The 19,181-nt window shown below is 43.0% G+C and overlaps 1 protein-coding gene across 2 annotated transcripts in view; it reads right to left on the reverse strand.

The window, feature by feature from the left end:
* LOC127448109 (syntaxin-binding protein 5-like) overlaps positions 1 to 19,181 on the reverse strand; it is a 228,013-nt gene that overhangs the window by 80,958 nt on the left and 127,874 nt on the right. The gene's annotated exons all lie outside the window — the stretch shown is intronic.

Consider the following 19,181-nt stretch of genomic DNA (forward strand, 5'->3'; position numbering starts at 1 on the left):
ACTCTTATATCTCACACCGGACTGTCATAAATTATATTATTATTATATTATATTCTCTCTTAACAACTGACTATCAACCGACAGCCTAAATGTCAGTACAGTGCAATACTGTACATTCTATATATATATATATATATATATATATATATATATATATATATATATATATATATACTTTTTTTATATATTTTTATTTTTTATTTTTATTGAATAATGTGTATCTATATAGTGTGTATTGTATACTGTACAGTGTATGTTATTATTTGTATATTGTTGAGTGTAATTATGTGTATATCAGATGTTTAAATTGTGCTGTGTTAATTTGATGTTATTGTAAATTGGTATATGTCTCATCACTGTCACGACTGCTATGTTGATCGGAACTGCACCCAAGAATTTCACACACCATTGCACTTGTGTATATGGCTGTGTGACAATAAAGCGATTTGATTTGATTTGATTTGATTTGAAATGTAAAATGCTGTAAAGAACATGTTGAAAAGTGCCCCCCATGCATTTTTGTTATAGCAATCACAATACTAATTATTTAGTAAAAACATGTTGTCCCATAGCCTTCCATTGAAAGCACCTTTGGGGTTGGTGTTAGGGTAAGGGTTGGGGTAGGGTTAGGTTTAGGGTTAGCGGTAAGGTTAACAGTGTAACTACAGATGTAATTAAATGCAGGTAGACATGAACCGGCATGAACCGGAAATGTAAGTATAATGCAACAACACATACACCGATCAGCCACAACATTAAAACCACCTGCCTAATAACGTGTAGGTCCCCCTCATGCTGCCAAAACAGCTCTGACCCATCGAGGCATGGACTCCACAAGACCTCTGAAGTTTTCCTGTGGTATCTGGCACCAAGACGTTAGCAGCAGATCATTTAAGTCCATTAAGTTGCGAAATGGGGCCTCCATGGATCTGACTTGTTGGTCCAGCACATCCCATAGATGCTCAATCAGTTTGAGGTCTAAGGAATTTGGGGGCCAAGTCAATATCTTGAACTCTTTGTCATGTTCCTCAAACCATTCCTGAAAATGTTTTGCAGTGTGGCAGGGCGCATTATCCTGCTGATAGAGGCCACTGCCATCAGGGAATACCGTTGCCATGAAGGGGTGTACGTGGTCTGCCACAATCTTTAGGTTGGTGGTACGTGACAAAGTAACATCCACATGAATGCCAGGACCCAAGGTTTCCCAGCAGAACATTGCCCAGAGCATCGCATGCCGGCCTGCCTTCTTCCCATAGTGCATCCTGCTGCCATCTCTTCCCCAGGTAAACAATGCACTCACACCCGGTCATCTACATGATCTAAAAGAAAACATGATTCCAGGCCACCTTCTTCCATTGCTTCATAGTCCAGTTCTGATGCTCACGTGCCCATTGTAAGCACTTTCTGCAGTGGACAGGGGTCAGCATGGGCACTCTGACTGGTCTGCAGCTACGCAGCCCCATAAGCAGAAAACTGTGATGCACTGTGTGTTCTGACACCTTTCTATTATGGCCAGCATGAAGTTTTTCAGCAATTTGTGCTACAGTAGCTCTTCTGTGGGATCAGACCAGATGGGCTACCCTTCACTCCCCATGCGCATCAATGAGTTTTGGGCGCCCATGACCCTGTCACTGGTTCACCTTCCTTGGACCACTTTTGGTAGGTACTAACCACTGCATACCGGGAACAAAGTGGAAGTGTTTCGGACATGTTTAATGGTCTCTTTCTCTTTACAGATATCAAATGAAGTGAATGTAAATTCAAGCGTACACTACAAGACTGAAGATCATTGCACACTTGTGAGACACTAGTTTAAAAACTAATTTGAAATCTGGTCGACCAGTGTTCAGGTGTGCCCACTGTCCTGACTGGAGAGAGAAATAATGAGTAACAGACAATTACATTGTGAAAGAGCAAAAGAATGCAAGAGGAGAGAGATTCAGTGGGAAGTCGGAGCAAAAAAAAAAAAAAAAAAAAAAAAAACTGTTCCCTATTTATAGCTCTTTATCTTTTTTATGCAGTTTGCATAAACAGAGCAAACGTGACTGTATACACTTCATCTGTTGTTTGGTGACATAAAGAATCAACATACTGCTACATGCTTGAGTTTGTGTAAAAATGTATTTTGTGATTGTAACTACAGTCAGAGTGGAGAATGACACTGAAATTGACATACATAATATGTGTTTAGTTGTGTAATGTGTGCACCAACATGACAGAAAACAAAAAAACTGTGAGTCTTTAAATGTACCCAGGGTGACAAGCTTCAGTCTTGTAGTGTGCAATCGACTTAAGATGTCTATGTCTAAAGATTAAGATGGAATGTCTAAACTGTAAGACAGCTCTTTTTCTTAGTAATATCAGCAGCACTTTTGTTTAATTGTCGTAGCACAAAACCACATACCACCACAAACATCTCATCCACTCCTGTAGTCCTTTATCTTCACCCTGAGCTCCCATTTTCTGTCACTTGTTTCTCACACAGACTGCTTCGATCTGCACCAGTTCTCATTATCGACTGACCTTAAGCTCCACCAGATCATGACCTGTCCATCATAATGACTCCTTTTCTACCATTACTCAATTTCTGCAACAGGTATTTTCTTGACTCTGGTTTCAAGCATTGTACTTATTTATTTTCCTTGTGAAGCCTCCTCATTCTTTGCGACGACTTCTATAGTGTTGATTTCATTCTTAATTTCACTGTTCTGTAACAGCTCCAGGTCCCAATGTTACCTCTGGTTACCCAAGACAAGCTCATTTCTGCATCTTCTACAAGCTTCTTTGAAACATATTACCCAAAACTCTGAGCACCTCTGAGTTCCACACCAAGGCTACCACTGATCCATTTTTATATAAAAATTTAATTCAGTGGCTATCTCTGCTGATGCTGGCAGAAAATATTTAGACAATTATTTATTAATATAGTGCTTTTCACAACATTTCAAAGCAGCTTTACACAAAATTATGCAGTAACATAAAATGATGCTGTGATGTCTTAAAGTCCTCATTTTGTGGTTTAAATGAATAACATAATTGAAAATCATGACTTAAAAAAAATTGTCTTTAGACCCCTAGTGAGCAAGCCAAAGGCGACTGTGGCAAGGAACACAAAACTCCATAAGATGTTAGTTTATGGAGAAAAATAACATTGGGAGTAACAGGTAACTCTGTCAATATAGCATGAATATAATGCCAATGTTAGTTATCTATGTGTAGTACAAGTCTTGTTCCCTGTTTGTCACTCACTCGATGTTGTGTCGATGTAGTGACACTAGAGGTCACTCTTGGGAGCCCGAGACACTTCTGGTCTTTGATAAAAGGCCAATGAAAATTGGCGAGTGGTATTTGCATGCCACTCCCCCGGACATACGGCTATAAAAGGAGCTGGTATGCAACCACTCATTCAGATTTTCTCTTCGGAGCCGAACAGTCATGCTCACTGAGCTGAATTCCCACGACTGTTCATTCACCTCTGCTGGATCTGACGGCGCATTTCAGCGGCTTCTCCCCCCTCTGCACTGGTGCAATGCAGAGAATACCCCTGGGCGCTTTGGCAGAAATAAGAGTATATTTCTCTAAAAGAGTATATTTCTCTAAAAGAGTGGCACACATGGAACATCTTTTTAAAGACGCATCTTTTTAAAGATTCCTTTCCGATTGTGTGTTATTTCTGGTTGCGCTCGTTATCTCTCGCCTTCTGACGGTTACGATCACTGTCTTTCGTGTCTGGGCACTGCTCACGTGGAGACAGTGTTCGTGGATGGTCATGTTCTCATTGCGAGGACATGTCCATGGCAACGATGCGGTCACGACTCGCCTACGTAAGAAAACAAGCCACCCCAGAGGCTCCCCACCTCGGTCCTTTTACCCACGAATATGAGGCCAGCGTGGCTAGCACTGGGGGTGATTTGGGGACCACAATGGGACCGCCTCCGCCGGGTATCCCCCCGCGGACCTCCCATTCCCAGCATGCTCATCTGCCCCAATCAGGCTTCTGGATGAGTCCGCCAGCTCGTCTCATGGCGAGTTCGACCTCTTATTCGGAGCCCACAAAAGTGATGAGCTCTCGAGCGCAGCATCGGAGAGCGGGCTCATCCAGTCGGACGTGGAAGCATCAGCTGGGCTCCTCCCTTCGGAGATGATTGCCCAATCACAGGCTGACGCAGAGATGATGACATGCTTTCCCGGGCAGCCGCGAGCGTCGGCTAGAGTGGAACCCTCTGCTCTTCCCTGAACCCTCACGGCTCGACGATTGGTTCCTGGGCTCGCAGCGCCGCTCAAAGCCACGCCCCGCCCCGCCCCCGTTCCTTTCTTCACGGAAGTGCATGAAGAGCTGACAAGTTCATGGGAGGCACTTTTTACTGCCTGGTCCCAATCTTCTCAGCTTCCCCGCCCTCACTACCTTCGATGGTGGGGCAGCCAAGGGCTATTCGGCAATACCCCGGTGGATAAAGGCACTCGCGGTGCACCTATGCCCGCAGAGCGCCGCCACCTGGCACGGGTGCCCAAAGCCCCCATCCAAGGCCTGTAGGTTTACGTCGTCTCTGACGGCCAAGGCCTACGGTGCCGCTGGACAAGCCGCCTACGCCCTTCACGCCATGGCTATCCTGCAAGTCCGCCAAGGCACTAAAGGAACTGCACGAGGGTAGTTCTGCCCCAGGATTGATGCAGGAACTGCGCTCGGCGACCGACCTCGCTCTCTGAGCGACGGAGGTCACGGCGCGGTCTCTCGGGTGGACGATGTCCACATTAGTGGTCCAGGAGCGCCACCTTTGGCTCAACCTGGTCGAGATGGGTGAGGCCGACAGGACACGATTCCTTGCTGCCCCCATCTCCCAGGCTGGCCTATTCGGCGACACCATCAAGGACTTTGCCCAGCAGTTCTCGACAGTGGAGCAGTAGACGGATGCTATCCAGCATATCCTGCCCTGGTGTGGCTCAAGATCCCGCACCCCGTCTACTCGTCGCCAAGGGCATCCCCCTGCGGTGACTGCACTGGCTCCGCCACAGCCTGCCCCTTCGGCCAGGCCCCGGCGTGAAGCCCACCACAGGAAGCAGATGCCACCCGTCTCGCGGCCGCCCAGAAACCGTGAAAGGCTTCAAAGTGCCCTTGAGATGGGCGACGAAACCCGCTGCTCTGGAGCTGGTAAGCAGACTCCATATTTTGTTACCTTTGCATTTAATTGGCTGCATGCCCAAGTGGCTGCAGTACTCAAGAGTTCAGCAAGAGCAGTTTCCTTGTTCCCTGGGTCACATATCCAGTGTGCACGGCCGTCATCATGACCACTGTCCACCACTCTATTTGGCAGGTTTGGCGCTCCAGCGGTGGTCTCCCGCCCCTGAGCGCCCAGCTGTGGCACAAATCCGCCCCCGATGTGACAGTCTCCACGGGTCACGAGGACAGGCTTCTTCCTCCCCCATCCCAGGCTGTGGTCACAAGGAGCCAGGTAAGAGCTTCGATGTCCTTAGACTCAGCATGGCCACAACATGGTGTGGCACCTTGAGCTCCACCCCGCCACGAGGCCCCACCTGCCGGTACGTCCGATGACGTTGTCCCTTTGGTCCCCCTTGCACGGAACTTGGACGTGTGGCTTGCACTTTCCAATCCGTCGCGATGGCTGGTCCGGACCATCCGACTCAGCTACGCGATTCAGTTCGCCAGGCATCCGCCCAGGTTCAGCGGTGTCCACTTAACCTTGGTGAACTCCTACAGAAGGGCGCGATAGAACCTGTCCCTCCGGCCGAGATGAAGAAGGGGTTTTACAGCCCCTACTTCATCGTACCAAAAAAAGGCAGTGGGTTGTGGCCAATCTTGGACCTGTGAGTACTGAACCGGGCTTCACACAGACTCCCGTTCAAGATGCGGATGCAAAAACGCATTCTGGCGAGCGTCCGGCATCAAGATTGGTTCACGGCGGTAGACCTGAAGTACGTGTACTTCCACGTCTCGATCCTTCCTCGACACAGACCCTTCCTGCGGTTTGCATTCGAGGGTCAGGCATATCAGTACAAGGTCCTCCCTTTCAGCCTGTCCCTGGCTCCTCGCATCTTCACGAAGGTCGCAGAGGCAGCCCTTGCCCCGTTAAGGGAGGTGGGCATTCACATTCTCAACTATCTTGATGACTGGCTAATCTTAGCTCACTCTCGGGACATGTTGTGCGTACACAGGGACTTGGTGCTCTCACACCTCAGCCGACTAGGGCTTCGGGTCAACTGGGAAAAGAGCAAGCTCCTCCCGGTTAAGTGCATCTCTTTTCTCAGTTTGGAGTTGGACTCAGTCTCTTTGACAGCGCACCTCACGAACGAGCACGCCCAGTTGATGTTGGTCTGTTTGAAAGCGTTCAAACAGAAAACAGCAGTTCCACTGAAACTTTTTCAGAGGCTCCTGGGGCATATGGCATCCTCAGCGGTGGCCACCCCGCTCAGGTTGATGCATATGAGACCGCTTCAGCACTGGCTTCAGACTCGAGTCCCGAGATGGGCATGGCACCGCGGGACACATCGCGTGGTCATCACACCGGTCTGTCACCGTCTTTTCAGCCCTTAGACCGACCTCTTGTTTCTACGGGCAGGTGTTCCCCTAGAACTGGTCTCCAGGCGTGTCGTGGTCATGACGGATGCCTCCAAAACGGGCTGGGGCATTGTTTGCAATGGGCACGCAGCTGCCGGCTTGTCCTCGAGTTGTTGGCAATTCTGCTCACCCTGAGGAGGTTTCGCCCATTGATCCAGGGCAAGCACATGTTAGTTCAGACAGACAACACGGCAACGGTTGTATATGTCAACCGCCAAGGTGGTCTGCGCTCTCGTTGTATGTCACAACTCGCCCGCCGTCTCCTCCTCTGGAGTCAGCAGCACTTCAAGTCGCTGCGAGCCACTCACATCCCGGGCAACCTCAACACTACAGCGGACGCACTGTCACGACAGGTTACCCTCAGGGGAGAGTGGAGACTCCACCCTCAGGTGGTCCAGCTGATTTGGAGTCGATTCGGACGGGCACAGGTGCACCTGTTCGCCTCCCAAGAATCCTACGCACTGCCCGCTCTGGTACGCCCTGACCGAGGCCCCCCTCGGCATAAACGCGCTGGCACACAGCTGGCCCCCTGGCATGTGCAAATATGTGTTTCCCCCAGTGAGCCTACTTGCACAGACCCTGTGCAAATTCAGGGAGGACGAGGAACAGGTCGTAATGGTAGCACCCTACTGGCCCACTCAGACGTGGTTCTCGGACCTCACATTCCTCGTGACAGCCCACCCCCCCCGGCAAGTTCCCCTGAGGAAGGACCTTCTTTCTCTGTAATGGGGCACCATCTGGCACCCGTGACCAGACCTCTGGAATCTCCATGTCTGGCCCTTGGATGGGACGTGGAAGACCTAAGTGGTGGTAGACACGATCACTCAGGCTAGGGCCCCCTCAACGTGGTGCCTGTATGCCTTTAAGTGGTGTCTGTTTGCTAAGTGGTGTTCTTCCCGACGGGAAGACCCCCAGAGATACGTAGTCGGATCAGTGCTTCCCTTCCTGAAGGAGAGGTTGGAAGGGAAGCTGTCCCCTTTCACCTTGAAGGTGTACGTTGCTGCCATAGCAGCACACCATGATGCAGTCAACGGTAAGTCCTTAGGGAAGCACGACCTGATCATCAGGTTCCTAAGAGGCGCCAGGAGGCTGAATCCCTCCAGACCGTGCCTCGTTCCCTCATGGGATCTCTCTGTAGTTCTTCAGGGTCTACAGAGAGCCCCCTTTGAGCCATTGCAGTCAGCCGAGCTTAAGGCACTCTCCTTGAAGACTGCCCTCCTGACTGCGCTCACTTCCATCAAGAGAGTAGGAGACCTGCAAGCGTTCTCTGTCAGCGAATCGTGCCTGGAGTTCGGTCCGGGCTACTCTCACGTGATCCTGAGACCCCGACTGGGCTATGTGCTCAAGGTTCCCACGACCCCTTTTAGGGACCAGGTGGTGAACCTGCAAGCGCTGCCCCAGGAGGAGGCAGACCCAGCCCTGTTGTTGCTGTGTCTGGTGCGTGCTTTATGCATATATTACACAGAGCTTTAGGATCTCTGAGCAGCTCTTTGTCTGCTTTGGTGAACAGCGGAAAGGAAGCGCTGTCTCCAAGCAGAGGATCGCCCACTGGCTCATTGATGCCATAACTATGGCATATCACGTCCAGGACATGCCGCCCCCGGTAGGGCTACGAGCCCATTCTACCAGGGGTGTAGCGGCTTCCTGGGCCCTGGCCAGGGGTGCCTCTCTAACAGACATTTGCAGAGCAGCGGGCTGGGCAACACCCAACACCTTTGCAAGGTTCTACAACCTCCAGGTGGAACCGGTTTCGTCCCAGGTAGTGGCATGCAACACAAGCGGATAAGCCCAGGATAGCCGGCCGGGTGTATCGCTTGCACATGGCACCTTCCACCTCCTTTTGAGCTGAAGACGTGCGCCATTAATTCCCAGTAGTGTTCACAAGTTTGTTCTCTGGTTGACTTCCTCCGAGCCCTGTGGCAGTCGAGTTTTCGGAGAGATTTGCTGCCGGCCCAGGACACGTGCTAACTAAGAGTCCTGTTCTGGGGTAGGTGCTCCGCATGTGGCGGTTCCCTGTAAGGCTAACCCCATACGATGTATATCTTCCGCTGATTCGTTTCCCTGTTGGCAAACTGCATCTTCCTTGGGCAGAGCCCCTCTTTTCATTGGCCTTTTATCAAAGACCAGAGGTATCTCGGGCTCCCAAGAGTGACCACTAGTGTCACTACATCGACACAACGTCTCATTCCCTCCAAGTAAACTGAGCAGATGTTTGTGGGCAATTTTTAAAACTCAAGGATTTTGTATGAATTGTAAGATTAATGATTAAGTGTCTTTGAAGTCTATACCAAATGACTGCTGAAGTGCCCGAAGAGGAAGCGTCCTTTTTATTTGGCTGATAAAGGCTTTAATTTGCATTAATTTATTGTCTATGTATTCAGTTTAATGAGAGTATACTGTATCCTGTGACATCAGGAAAACACAATGCTTGACATTCAAACTCACTATGCATATATTAAAGATGCACTTTGTAATTTTGTCCACTTGAAAAATTTTATAGCAGAAGAAATGAATAGTTCTTTTTTGGACACTTTTGGTTGCGTAATAAATTACTCATGGATGACTATACATATCAAAGGCCAACAGTATCTGAAAAGTTTTGCCTGATGCTGCATCCATCCTGAAAGTGTGGTTATAAATCTCACGATGGCTGTGTCTCGTTTCGAAGGCTGCGTGCTAGGTAGGACGTGTCCTTTGAAGGCTGCAGTATACCGAGTGTCCTCCTTTAAACAAGCCTCATTTAAACGAGACGGCCTTCATAGGACAAACGGAAACGGAACGTAACATGGTTGCTATGACAGCACACCACTCTTTAACAAGTGCGAGCGCTTTGAGTGAGAAGGGAACAAAGTCACTCTGGAAGAGAATGCATGAGGTACATTTTAGGAGAGATATAATGATGTAAAGAGAAAAGAAAATAGATTTTAGTCTAATACTTTATTTTAATTATATATTAATATAATTATACATATAATATATTCTTCACCCATCTACTGAGGTACTTCAACTTGGGAATTAACATTCCTTGTGTTTGAACATCATATTTACGGGCAAATTGTTGTCATTTCCGTTGAAGCAAAGAATTGTGGGTTGTGAGTGCCCACAAAGGATACACCTCATGCATCCTCCGAATTCCTGTGAAAGAAGATCGCATTCGAAGGCTGCATTCGAAGTGTCCTACTCGCTTTTCTGAAACGAGACAGCCTCGATGACGTATGCAGCCGACAAATGCGACCTCCGGAGGACGCAGCCTTCCAAATGAGACACAGCCGATGACTGTCATATCAACCAGCAAAACAAACAAATCTTACCTTTCATTAATAGAATTTCCTAAAACTACAACATAACTCATATAAGAGACTATCAAAGCAAATAACAATTTGTAAAATGCATCATTATGTGTCAGCTTTATTAGGTGGATTAAAATGGTTGCTTCTTAAGTCATCACTGCAAAAAATTATTTTCAAGACAAGTATTTTTGTCTTGTTTTCCAATAAAAATATATAAACATTCTTAAAATGTGATTTATTTACTTGTCAAGCAAAATGGGATAAGATATTAAGTCTTGTTTTGAGAGAAATCTAATCAAGTTTAGTGAACTTTAGACTTAAAACAAGAAAAAAAATCTGCCAATGGGGTAAGCAAAATAAACTTCTTTTCCCTTTGAATTAAGTTTATTTTGCTTACCCCTTTGGCAGATTTTTTATCTTGTTTAAAGTTCACAAGTCGTCAGATTTATCTTAAAACAAGACTTAATATCTTATCCCATTTTGCTTGACAAGTAAATAAATCACATTTTAAGAATGTTTAGATAATTTCACAGGAAAACAAGACAAAAATATTTGTCTTGAAAATCATTTTTTGCAGTATACACAAGAGACAGACAGAGAGAGAGAGAGAGAGAGAGAGAGAGAGAGAGAGAGACCTTTGAAAAGTGTTTTGACCGCTGGCAGGTTCAACAAATGATGAAAAAGAGTGATTGTTTTAGTGAAAGACAAAGGCAGAAAGGATATAGGAAAGATATGTCATCTCTAAACGAGTCTCTCTCACTGGGCTTCAAATTTAATTTCAGTCTGATGGAATGTCCAGCACAGCATTGATGCTCGTCTCATCAGAAGAAGTGACCCTTTGTCTCCGCTCTCTATGAGGCCTATTATTGTCCTCTAACACAGTCAATGTGAGTGTGGCATAATGCACTCCTCTTCCTCTGTTCATCTTTATGACTAGATGAACACACTAGGTGATTTTACCTTCCTCTTCAATCAATTATTTATTTTTCTATTAGGCAATGTATTTACAAAACCTTGTTTGGTCTGACACCAGCTTATATGAAAAATATGCAACAATTCCACTCTGCCACATATAGAACAAGATTAACCAGTTGCATTCTCCTGAATGTTTCTTATCCTGAATATCTGCCTTCAAATTTGCTGCCGCTAATGATTGGAATCACTTGCAGAAAAAAAAAAAAAAAAAAAAAAACACTGGAATTGGACTATTACATCTCTGTGCCATTTTTTTTATTGATTTTCTTACACATATTTTTACTAACAACTGCAAATGCTTTTAGGGGCAGTCATACTAGGCTTTGAGCATGCAATTTTTTTTTCTGACAATGTAATTGACCAGGGTATAATGTCATGCGGGAGGACTTCTGGTGTAAGTAAATAATACATCACAAATAAATAATGTTAAAAATGTTCAAATATTTTGTCCACTCGCTTTCCTGCAACAAAACACGCAGTTTTGAAATATGTCTTTGTATTAAACCAAGAGGACAGTGTGTGACATTTTGATCTTCTATTGGTCACGCATCTTCTTGTCATACAGATTCGCAGGTCAAAGTTGAACTTTCATCTACAGCCAAACATGAATTTTCTTCACATTGGCTTATGCTTCCAGTGTGTATGGAGCACAAAGTGTAGTGTGAGCGCCCCTTTAGACAGAATGTGTAACAGTTGCATGTAAACTGTTTTGGCAGCTATATGTTCTTTGTCCATTATTTTAACTTTAAGTTTTAAAGTTATTTTCTAATTAAAGCTGAAGTGTAAAATTCCTGTGCCATTAACACCACTTAACGGAAATGTGAATAAGAAAAAAATGTCTGTTTTCAAACAAGTCTTGAACACTCCCCTGTCTTCCATTCAACAGAAATTCTCACCCCAAACTCATGCCATCCACCCTGTGCTATATTGAAAGCAAAACAAAAACACATTATTTGATGTTTTACCGTGTGAATTTTAAAGTTTGTTTGTTTTTGTTTTTTAATTTAATTTAAAAATAATATATGTATATATATATATTTTTTTTTTGGTTTGTTTTTAAATATACACTCATGTGCTTGGTAATACTTTGGAAAACTTTTGTCAATCAACACCAGAAGTGCCACCGGCTTCTCTGGGCTTGGTCTCATCTGAGATGGAAACTAGAACAGTGGAATCATGTTTTGTGGTCCGACAAGTCCACATTTCGCATAGTTTTTGGAAAAGACAGCAGTTGTGAACCCTCCGTCTGCCTTGCAAGAAACTCAGTCCCAGGTATGTGGGTCCTTTCAAAGTTATTAGACAAATTACTCTGGTGTCTTATCGCCTTCAACTGCCCTCCAACTACCGCATTTCTCCCACCTTCCATGTTTCCCTGCTTAAACCCACTGGTGGCCCAAGGGTGGAGGAGGAGATCAATAATCCAAACCCCCCTCCCATAATTGTGGATGGCGAAGAGGCCTATCAAGTTCGAGAGCTCCTGGACTCCAGACGTCGGGGTCGCTTTCTTCAGTACATAGTTGACTGGGAGGGGTATGGCCCGGAGGAGCGATCCTGGGTCAGAGCTGACGATATTCTTGACCCCACACTCACTACTGAATTTCACAGGATGCATCCAGAAAGACCTGCCCCTTGACCCCGTGGAAGACCCCGGCGTCGAATGCCTCCTCACGTCAGGAGCCACTCATGAACTACACTTTCCAGCATGCCTACCTGGACTGATTACACTTACACCTGTTCCCTATTTCATAGACTATTTAAGCGCTGTTCTAACAATAGTCATTGCGAAGTCTTGTTTTGCTCCTGCTAATATTTCTGGGCATTTACCTCTGTTTATACTGCCTGCCTGTGTTCAACTTCTGCCTGTTACCCACCGTTTGATACTCTGCTGCTTGCCTTGTTTACCCATTGTTTACTTGGACTCTTACTGTGATTGTTTGCTGCCTGCCCTGAACATTGCCTGTTTATTACTACGTCTCTCATCTGCCTACACTGTTCCTTTACTGGTGATTTACCCTGTCTGTCTGTTTATGAGTTGCACATTTACTATTAAACCGCATATGGATCTTAATCTCTGTTCTCCAGAGTCTGCGTTACAACTGGTTACTCCCTACATGTGACAACTATCTCCTGTATTCTTCATCTGTCTGGGCTATGTGGCAGGGTGGCAAGACCAAGCCTTTTCTGATGAAAAAAAAAAACATCCAAGCCCAGCAAAAACCTGTATCCAGTCTCCCAAAACCATGAGGAAAGATATGTTATGGTCTGACGAGACCAAGATTGAACTTTTTGCCCAAAATTGTAAAATGTATGTTTGGCGCAAAAACAACACAGCACATCAGCAAAAGAACACCATGCCCACGGTGAAGCATGGTGGTGGCAGCATTATGCTTTGGGGCTGCTTTTCTTCAGCTGGAACTGGGGTTTTAGTGAAGACGGAGGGAATCATTAATAGCTCCAAGTACCAGTCAATTGTAGCACAGAACCTTCTGGCGTCTGCTAGAAAGCTGAAAATGAAGAGATCTTTCACCTTTCAGCATGACAATGATCCAAAGCACACATCCAAATCAGCAAAAGGATGGCTTCAGCAAAAAAAAGAAGTTTAATGTTTTGGAATGGCCCAGCCAGAGCCCAGACCTGAATCCTATAGAAATCTGTGGGGGGACCTGAAGAGAGCTATACACAGGAGACGTCCTCGCAATTTGACAGATCTGGAATGTTTTTGCAAAGAAGAGTGGGAAAATATTCCCAAGTCAAGATGTGCCAGGCTAATAGACACTTATCCAAACAGACTGAGTGCTGTAATAAAATCAAAGGGTGCTTCAACTAAGTATTAGTTCAGGGTTGTGCACACTTATGCAGTTAGGTTATTCTATTTTTTTTTCTCTCTCTCTGAAATGTGTCACTTCAGTGGCATTGCATAGGATTTAATTTTTACATTAAAGGTGCAAAAATTCTGATATGATTTATCTTTGTTTAATGTTTTACATCACAAAAACCTGCTGTTTTAACAGGAGTGTGTAGACTTTTTATATCCACTGTATATATAATTAAATTCACAATATAAAACATTAAAAAATGCCTTGTAGTGCTTTCAATATACCACAGAGTGAATATAATTTGCAAATCACTTCTTTAGTTTTTATTAGCATTTTCCATACTGTCCCAATTTTTTTGGAATTAGGATTCTATTATAAATAGAAAAATGATCAATTTAAATAAAAAAATAAATAAATAAACACAAATGTTTTCATTTCCTTTTCTACTGTCTTTTTTCTTTCACCTCCTTCCCACCATCCCTATCTACCTGTTTAGCTCTCTGAACAAGCAGACAGACAGGCGCCATGGAAGACCCTGTCTGGCTCTGTATGTGTGTAAGGTAGGGTATAGCCTGACAGTAAAACAGCACATGATATGTGTGAGTGAGTGTGTGTGTGTGTGTGTACACAGGACAATGAGAACAGGAGGTCCCTGCTTATCAGCGAAAAAAGGAAGACAAGCCTCCTCTCCTCACCCTATCATCCTCCGCTACCTGTGATCACATAAGCCTCCGGTGAGAACACACATAGCCACATATGCAATGTATCATGCCGCAGATCAGAGCTGCACTCTACAGAGGGACTGCTGTTTACATGCTATTTGGTAATCAAATCCAAAAATACTAATTTATTGTTAACTAATTGTTTGAAAGCAAACGTGAGGTGCATACTAACGCTAGCCTTGCTGGCTGTGAGCGTTCACTCTCTGTTTAAATCCAACTTGAAAGGCTATGATAAGAGTAGCTGATGTGCTTTCGGTGCTTGCGTAGGTTGGAATATTATGGTGAAAAACAAGAAATTGGTTGGTTGCAATTTGGCAAGCGTGATTTGAAAAGCTTAAAGGTACCACAGGGAAGTTTCTGCTTATTACATTACAAGATTTGAGCATCTTAGTAGAAAATCCACATTTTAAAACATGCAGCATGACCTAGAACATTACATTTTTTCATGCCATTTCCAAAGATGCTAAAAGTGTAAAACAGATTAGCAACACTACAAGCACAGAGGTTTAAGATAAACAATGTGCAGAATCGAGACTAGCACACAGCATGTGCAGTGATGTTCCTGATGGTTGTGGAGCATGGCTGCACATTTGAAGAAGGATGTGTCAGATATCTTGTTCCAAATTAAGATTTTGAGAGGTATGTGTGTAAAAGACATCTGATTGAGAGAGACCTGTTATCTGAAGGCAATTGATTTCAGTGTAGCACAGCGTGGAATTGTTGTAGGTTCTGAGGTTCACGGGATCTTAGTTAATCTCTTGCTCTCCTTTGAATCCCTCTCCCATTTTCATCTTCCTTCCACGCTTATTCATGTGTGACTCAGGAGGAGGAAAAAACAAATCTCTGGTTCCTCCTTTCTATCCTTGTACTTGATTTCCATCAGGGGATGCCGACTGTTGGCACACAACCATAAACACACACCATGTTTATACTCATTCATATTTATTTATTGAAATGAGCTGCGCTTTGTCTCTATAAAGAGGAATTCTCTCAATACTGAAAGTGTGTGAATGCATTTCTCATAACCTATTCCCAAACGCAGCAGGAAAAAAGTACTGTGCTGCTTTGTTGTTTAAAACATGACATGTTTACAGTACACATAAATATGGTCATGAAAGCAATGGCAGAAAAGCTATCCCCTTAACTCTGGTAGACTGCCGGAATAACAGAAGGGTAATCGGCAAGCATTCCACAATACATTATCATGATATGCATGCCACGATATAGTATGACACATATTTTGATTCTTTGGTAACACTTTACAATAAGGTTCCATTTGTTAACATTACTTAACAACATTAGTTAACATAAACTAACAATGAACAATACTTTTATGGCATTTATTAATCTTTTTATTGCTAATTTCAACATATACTAACATTTTTAAATTAAAAGTTGTATATGTTAACATTAGTTAATGCACAATGAACTAACATCTAATCTAACTAATCACTAACAATGAATAATTGTATTTTTATTAAGTAACATTAACAAAGATTAATAAATGCTGTCAAAAAATATATTGTTCATTGTTAGTTCATGATACTTACTGCATTAATGTTAATGAATGGAACCTTATTGTAAAGTGCTACCCATGGTTTTTGGTACCATGGTAATATCATTGTATTCTTTGAAGTACAGTACACAAATTTGGTTATCACAAATTTTATTTTATTTTATTTTTATTTATTTTTAATATTTTTTTGCAAGGGTTTCCCGCAGTAAAACAACATCAGCCATATGTTTCATGTTTCAAATGAAAATGGCGGCTTATTTTCAGCTTTATTTTAAAACACATGAAATTTGTTTTGGCTTACTGGATTGCTCTGCGATCATGAAAAGATCAAGTATAAATGCCCTCCAAAGGTGGTTTGAGACGCGTTCCAGACAAATCTCTGTCAAGTGTAAAATGCATATGGCTGTTCAAGCCACATATGTAAACTTTACTCCACTCAAACATCGCTATGTCAACATAGGGAAAATGTGAGACATGACAGCTGTTTCTGAGTATTTGCATAGGGTTTGGGTCACACCAAACATAATAACAAATTATGAAATGGACTTATGTTGTAGGAGAGACAGAACTTTTTTCTTCAGTTATTGGATGTAGATCGCTGATGAAACTGAAACTAAACACTGACAATAAGTGTAGCTTAGGTGCATGACACATCTTTCCTATGACAAGCCCAGAGGGGAAAAATACACAACATGCACACTGGGCAAAGTCACTGTGAATCAATTAATAAATCACATCTTTTAAATTTGCTGCCAGGCATTAGCATAATCATAAAAGTGAACTCTGTTTCATTTGCATATAGTGCTGGAATTGAAGATCGGATTTATATCTGTTTGGTGCAAACAGATTGATGTGTCCAAGTGTAAATTAAATATGCTTATTAAATCGGACAGCAATCTGAATAGTAAAAATGCATGAAGTGACCAAGTGTAAATACCCTCAGTTATGACTACAGTATATGCAGACAATACCATGGACTCTTTAACTTACAGCTTAAAGCTCAAGTATGTAACTTTAAAATACTTTCTTCTATCCCAGCTTAACATGCAGAGACAACTATAAGTAAGCTTTTCATAGGTACATTTTCTTGGAAACTGTAAGTACTGTCTGTTTATTTTGAGCGACCCGCTTAGACCCACCCCAACAATGTTGCTCAACCAATAGTGTGAATTGGGGGCAGAACTATCTCTTTATTTGACCAACAGCAGACAGGGTGTATATTCAGAAAACTGTTTTGAAAACATTGTTTATTTTTGCAATTCTGTTTGGTGGCATTGGTGGCACAGAAATTACATACCTCAGCTTTAAAGGAATAGTTCACCAAAAATAAAACAAATATAATTGTCAATTGAACTTTCGTGACTGTAGGGCTTCAGAAGACTTGAGATAACCAGAGTCATATCTATAACTTTTACTTTAGTTTTAAGGGGCTTTTTTGTCCTTTTTGGAACTTGACAGCACAGAGCCACTATTTACTTTTAAAAGTGACTTTTAACAGAAAAAAAAAAAAATTGCCTTTTGTGTTCCATGGAAGAACAAAGATCTGATACTAATTTGGAGTGACATTAGGGCAGAGACTATTTAGCAGAGATGGTCCACTTCTATAATTAAAATGAATGGGAGAAATTGGAACCCCCTGCCAAAGAGCTCTAGTGCCCGACGTTCAACGGATGTAGAAAGGAAGTCCCGCCTTACAGGTAAAAGAGCGAATCACTTTTTAGATACAGACATCGCCTGTCAATCATCTCAAGAATGCTCATGTGCATTATCTATACAAGCCGGGAAAATATTGTTTTTAACATAATATGAGATAAAGAAGCACAATTTATGATATCAGTTATGGCATATTTTACTGCTGCAGTGAAGTATGTTCTTTGATCGTAATAGTGACCAACAGTTTTTTATATTTTGGTGTTTCCCCATTAAAGTAGATATGAGCTGCACTGTCAAGACTGGAAATAGCCTCCCAAGAGTGTTCCAAAAATGGCAGACAGTGGACAGACCTACTAGAAAGACTTTAAATAGTGACATAATTTTTATTTGTTTATATCCAACAGTACAGCAGTGACTAAACCACTTCTGTTCAGAAGTATATAAAAACTTAAATAATGACTTAAAATAAAGCATTCATAAAGGAGCACCTTTAAAAGCCCTTCAGAATAATCAAATATTAGCAACAAGTCCTTTCATTTGAAAAATGCAAATAAAGTAGCACACACTCGATGTGGCACTGAGCTACTTGAAGACATAAGGAGGTGAGGGGATTCTGGGTAATGGATCTGTAGAGGGCTGCAAGTGGGCGAAAAGGGATCTAAATGTCCTTCAGAAATGTATCCACGGTTACTCACGCTAACGTTAACGTTTGTCTACAGGGAAGCCGCCAAGAGCCTCTTGTGTAGGAGAAGACTTGATTGACACTTGTAAGCTATTTGCTTGTCAGATTATCACTCTTTAGACTGAGGTGTTGCTGTTGACTTGCACATTTATTCAAAAAAAGGTATAGATGCGTGAACGTATGACTGTTTATGTGTTTCAGTGTGTCTAAATGCGTTAGTGTAGAATGGCAGATAAGAGTGCTTTGACGTTATAACTTATTTATTCCTCAGCAAGGATAATGTTTATTTAAGATGTCTGTGACAACAGACTAACATTGGCAGGTGTAATGTGGATTTTGCAAGAGATCTGTTATAGCTATACTGATCTAATCAACGTGTTTGGAATTTTTAATATTTTTTTTGTATCAATTTTGTCCTGAAAGCATTGTGACCATCCATGTACTGGTTCTTTAAATAACGTATGAAGGCTTTACTTGTCCTTAACGGATGATACTTAGAACCAATACCATGATCTAAAGAACATATAATGTAACATGAAGAAGATTTTTTAATATCTAAAGAGCCATACAGCCAACTCAAGAACCCTATACAGTGAAAAATGGTTATTGATAAGAAAAGGATTTGTTGCTGAACCTAAGGTGCCACAACAAACCATTTAAGAACCTTTGGAGTAATTTACCCAAAAATGAAAATTCCTCACACAAAGTTGTCGTATGCTGTCAGTAGACTTGTGATATATCATGTAAGCCATATGGGTGGATACTTTTATGGTACTTTTGAGCTGCTTTTTCTCATTTTCAGAGCCTCAACCGCCTCAGTCCCCATGATAAATCTCACTCTGTAAATTCTTCAATAGATCTTAATTTGTGTTCCATGGAAGAAAGAAAATATATGGTTTTGGAATGACATGAGGGTGACTAAATAGTGAAAGAGTTTTCATGTTGGGTTAAAC

Source organism: Myxocyprinus asiaticus, chromosome 11 (assembly GCF_019703515.2).
Source record: "Myxocyprinus asiaticus isolate MX2 ecotype Aquarium Trade chromosome 11, UBuf_Myxa_2, whole genome shotgun sequence".
Classification (NCBI taxonomy): domain Eukaryota; kingdom Metazoa; phylum Chordata; class Actinopteri; order Cypriniformes; family Catostomidae; genus Myxocyprinus; species Myxocyprinus asiaticus.